Below are 6,000 nucleotides of genomic sequence, written 5' to 3' on the forward strand. Positions count from 1 at the left end.
AAGTGGTGCTTTGTTATAAATACATTGTTACAACATTTTTTCTTAAATATTTCAAATTGTGCATGAAAGACTTTTTCTATCTTACTTATGGCAATCTGAAATACATCAGCATTATTGTATTTAATAAGCCTGTGTTCTTGCGCAACAATTCGATCTTTATTGCATTCATGTATTCAGTAATGCAACACGCATCGTGAAATTTTGGCACCGATATAAGACGGCATAAACTGCAAGAAAAACTCTCTTTTATGCACTGAAGATTTTGCATAAGTGTTTCAATAACGTGAGATATTTGCAAAAATAAAGTTCTAAAATGTGTGCTATCATTCTTTCCAACCCGTGTGCAAACCCCTGAAAACCCCGTTGATCCTGCATCCTGATACATATGACCGTATTGATTAAACTTGAGCTGGTTTTTCCAACAGACATTGAATTGTCTTTACATTTAAATTGTTCTTTGCAACATTTCTTAAATAGTATTTATTTCCCGAAACACCTTTGTTCATAAAGAAAACTGCAGACTTGTGTTACGACAACTTCTAGCTCAATTTAAGAATCAATTTGGGTATTGATCGCTAAAACGCGAAATGGATAACTCATGTAGCATTTTGATTGGGTGAAAAACAAAGAAGCACGAAAACTGGCGGATCAATTCCAATTATGATTTGAATCTATAATTATAACTAGAGAAATTGATTTCCGTTGTTGCAAATGTTAGCTTTGTTAGTTGATACTTTCACTTGACAGTGCTTTTACTGTCGTTATATGAATATCAGAAACCGCGCACGTTGATTGAATAACTATGTAAACTTTGATGCGTGATCTTGTTTTGCTTTTTTTGTAAATTTATGTCAATGTCCATATCATTGTACATATACATCATCTACCAGAATGTCACGTTCCACATAGCTAGTTGATTGGGATGGAAATTGATTTACTCATTCTAATTCTAAAAGTCGAATTTCTTCAAAATGAATTGGCATTAACCAAGCTTTATAATTATTTTTGTCACAATTTAGTTGCGTGTATACACGGCAAATAAAAAAATAATAGACATAGAATGAAAGGTGCCAACAAATTAACGAACACTCAACAAAACAGTTATTATAAATGTATATTGCTTTCCAATGTACATATGAGATAATACGAATTGTATTGCCTTCGTATACAAGACGCATACTTTGCATAGAACACCATCAATCGCGGATACGCTTACATTTTACACTGTGATCATAACACAAGACTAAGCAGTAACGGAGAAGTTATATGAGCAACAATAGTCCGTTAGTCGGCGAATGACCTATGGCAGCATACATAACTACGTGTAGAATCTATAAAATACTTGCTATCAAGGAGAACATTAACTGCAGCAGGAGGGATAGCTTGACATCAATACGAGATCCTATAAGGCAACTGGCGATTTATCCAGCTGTTAGAGGAAAATAAAAAAATAAACATCAACATGACCAAATATATATCACTGTTATTTTATATGAGCCGTGCTCTGTGAAAAGAGGGTTTAATGCATGTGCGGTAATTGTCGTCCCAAATTAGTCTGTGCAGTCCGCACAGGCTAATCAGGGACTACACTTTCCGCCTTAACTTGAATTTTTGCTAAGAAGATACTTTCTTGAAAGGAAAAATATCATGACAGCGGAAAGTGTCGTCCCTGAAAAGCCCCATCGATGGATTCCCATAGTTTTGTATTTTCCGTTTTTTCTGGCATTTCATTATTCCTATTATTATATTGAAATGATATTGAAGGTCGTCATCTTATCAGAGGAATAAACTTAAAGAACCTTTATGAAATTTATTAAGATAAATTCTGAATCTCTATTTTGTTTGCTTAGATCTTTTTTATTTCGAGTTTTTTACCGTCAGATGGGTTAAATCAATCAAAGATACAGAAAACTCCTTTATGAGACAGAAACTTGTTTAATCAAATCTTGAACTCTAACTTCTAAGGCCCCTCCGATCGATAGCTGTTTCGCTGAACATGATCTCATTGAAATCAGACATTGACGAAAACTCAAATTGCGTTTAATTAGTTTTTATCAAATACGTATTGGATTTTATGCGAGTTTTCATTTCATACCATATTTCATTAAATGCGTTTTGGTATTTTTTTTCGTAAGCGCGTTTGGGGCGAGCTTACAAACATGGTATTAATCGACGACGAGCATTAGATCGTTTTAGCCAATGGCTTTTAAATGATTGAAAAAATCATTAACCTTACGTCGTGATAAAACTGGAAAGTTATTTTTATTACATGACGTCACTTGACGTTGCAACGTCATTTCAGCAATATACAGTTATGCGATTGGTCAGTCAAACATAAATAGGCAATGAAAATGCTCAACATTAAGGTAAGATATTTAAGAAATAATCGACGGGTTCCGATGCGTAGGAATTAAACCACGAGGGCGTAGCCCGAGTGATTTGATAACAAGCATCGGAACGACATACCGTTGGTTATTACCGCAATAACCAACGGTTACCCGTCGATTATTTCGATTCTTACATGATTTCATTAATAAGTTATCCGCGATTTAAAGTTTATAAATAAGAATTATTTTAACCGAACGTCCTCCACTTTTCCGCGAAAACGTGACGTCACCACAACAAATAAAATCAAATGATGTCATCTTCATTCATAAATTGTGCTTGGACAATCAAAGTGACCTCACTTTAAACAACCGTTGGTATATCGGGGTGATAATCAACAGTAGTTTTCCTTCTTTGTATATAGAAAACAAGTCACGTGCCGTGGTAGAATAAGATATAATAAAAAGTTTAGAATGTTATAAGTGTATAATGTTTCTGAAATTCAGTATTAAAATTATGTATTCAGATAGGTGGTCAGACATTTTTTTTTAGTTGAAAGTTATTGAACGTTTTCAAAAATGCAGGTATTTTGTCTGTTCGGGTAACGAAGCCAAAAAGCCAATGTATGACCAGAGTATCTAAAAATGAAGGTTAGTTAAAAATAGTCCTGTTTGACCGGAGTATCTGGAAATGTAGATCATTTAAAATAGTCCTGTATTACCGGAGTACCTGGAAATGTAGATCATTTAAAAATAGTTCTGTATGCCCGGAGTACCTGGAAATGGAGGTTAATAGTCCTGTTTGACCGGAGTACCTGGAAATGTAGGTCATTTAAAAATAGTCCTGTATGACCGGAGTATCTGGAAATGTAGGTCTAAAAATAGTCCTGTATGACCGGAGTACCTTGAAATGTAGGTCATTTAAAAATAGTATGATAGGAGTAACTGGAAATGTAGGTTATTTAAAAATAGTTCTGTATGACCGGAGTACCTGAAAATGTAGGTCATTTAAAAATAGTCCTGTATGACCGGAGTACCTGGAAATGTTGGGCATTTAAAATATAGTTCTGTATTACCGGAGTACCTGGAAATGTAGGTCTTAAAATAGTCCTGTATGACCGGAGTACCTGGAAATGTAGGTCATTTAAAAATAGTCCTGTATGACCGGAGTACCTGGAAATGTTGGGCATTTAAAAATAGTTCTGTATGACCGGAGTACCTAGAAATGTAGGTCATTTAAAAATAGTCCTATATGACCGGAGTACCTAAAATGTAGGTCATTTAAAAATAGTCCTGTTTTTTTCTATTTGGCTACTACTCACGTATGTTGATTTATGATCAATTGTTAAAAGTTAATAATTCAATTGTGTTAATTGTTTCAGTGTTTCATGTACTTGTTTATTTATAATGTCAAAGCGAAAAGACTATGCAACAAAAATCTACTGTGAATAATATTACGTAGACCTGGATTTATTGAACTAAGAGAATACAGAACCGCATGAACATTAAGATGATAGCGACCATGATTCCACAGAAACATGTTCTAAATTCGTGTGCCGAATGAGAGAAAAGTGCTGGACAATGATCACATTATGCACAAACTTGACTCATCAATAAAACATTCAAAAGTATTCAATATCAGTGAGAAATACATTATCTGTTTTGTTTCATAAAAGTATTTGTTCACGATGATGGCTTAGGAAAATGCGTTAATTAAAATGGGATTAATAGTAACGACATCAGCATTTTGAAATAGTTTGATTTCGACAGAAGACATTTATTTCATTACGTTCAGATCGCTGAAACAAACACTGACTCAGTTACCCTTCAAAATTTATCCCCACAGTGTCATCCCTTGCTTAAAACACAATTCACATTTTTTTTCGCTCAACGCATGTGCAGTTACGGATAAATAATAGGAAACAAATGTTATGTACATAATTATGGAGTTGACTAACAATGTCCGTTTGTACTGAACCTTATGCATTTATGTCGGTTTATCATTATGGTGCAATTTTAATGCATAGTTATACGAGATGAATGGGTAATACACTGTAATAGTTATTGTTTAAGTAACGGTTATTGATACCATGCATTGAACTGATACATTTATTTTTTATTAACTTTTTTCGTGGCATTGTCAGAGTCGATTTGTGGGGCATTGCCAATAACTTCGTTCTGCGAGAGTATTTCTTTAGACAATGTCCAATTCAGAGACAAGAAGAATCACGTGAGCCGCAGACCAAACCAGTGTCTGTCCTTGTATCGGTCAGGTGTTTTAAAAATGATAATAAATTAGCCATGCTAAGTGAAAAGGGGTTTTAATGCATACGCAGTCCGCACAAGATAATCAGGGACGATACTTTACGCTTTTATGGTATTTTCGTGTACAGAAGGTCTCTTCTTAGCAAAATTTCCGTTTAGGCGGAAAATTTCGCCCCTGATTAGCTTGTATGGACAGCACATGCAATAAACCCACTTTTCACAGAGCGCGGCTCAAATATAACACTGCTTATCAATATATTAGTTCGCCTGTTCGTGAGCTTGTTAGTTTGTATGTATACAAGTAAATAATGCTTCTCAATTATCATGATGATATAAAAACAATGGGCATTACCGTAGACAATCACAATCACCTCAAATGCATATTTGCATTTTGCTCGATTACATGATTATTGCCATTGATTTATTTAATTTAATGAGCTGTCAATCCGGAAAAATACAGATTCTATCGACTTAAATTCAATGTCTGAAAATCCATGGCGTTCTGTTTAAATATAACATGTAAATATACGAAAGCATGCAAACACCTCATCTATAGAAAATATATGAAGGAACTACATGTAGTTTTTATGCCCCCAGTAGGGTGGCATATAGCAGTTGAACTGTCTGTCAGTCTGTCCGTCTGTCCGAAAACTTTAACATTACATTGCCCATATTTTTTGCAATATTGAAGATAGCAACTTGATATTTGGCATGCATATGTATCATATGGAGCTGCACATTTTGAGTGGTGAAAGGTCAATGTCAAGGTCATCCTTCAAGGTCAAAAGCAGTAGCTACTGCAGCAGTAGCAGCAGTAGCAGCAGTAGCAGGAGTAGCAGTAGTAACAGTATTAGTAGTTGTTGTAGTAGTACTAGTAGCTGCAGTAGAAGCAGTAGCAGCAGCATCAGTAGCAGCAGTAGCAGCAGCAGTTGCAGCAGCAGCAGTAGCAGGAGTAGCAGCAGTAGTAGCAGTAGCAGTAGAAGCAGCAGTTGCAGTAGTAGCAGTGGTAGCAGCAGCAGAAATAGGAGTAATAGCAGTAGTAGGAGCAGAAGCAGGAGTAGCAGCAGTAGCAGTAGTAGCAGTAGAAGCAGAAGCAGCAGTAGAAGCAGTAGTAGCAGTAGCCACAGAAGCAGCAGTAGCAGCAGTAACAGCAGTAGCAGGAGAAGCAACAGAAGTAGCAGTAGCAGTAGAATCAGCAGTAGCAGCAGTAGCAGCAGTAGAAGCAGAAGCAGTAGTAGAAGCAGTAGTCGCAGAAGCAGCAGTAGCAGCAGTAGCAGCAGTAACAGCAGTAGCAGGAGTAGCAGCAGTAGCAGTAGTAGCAGTAGTAGCAGCAGTAGCAGGAGTAACTGCAGTAGCAGTAGTAGCAGTAGTAGCAGTAGTAGTAGTAGTAGTAGCAGCAGCAATAGCAGCA

Source organism: Dreissena polymorpha, chromosome 11 (genome assembly GCF_020536995.1).
Source record: "Dreissena polymorpha isolate Duluth1 chromosome 11, UMN_Dpol_1.0, whole genome shotgun sequence".
NCBI classification, from domain to species: domain Eukaryota; kingdom Metazoa; phylum Mollusca; class Bivalvia; order Myida; family Dreissenidae; genus Dreissena; species Dreissena polymorpha.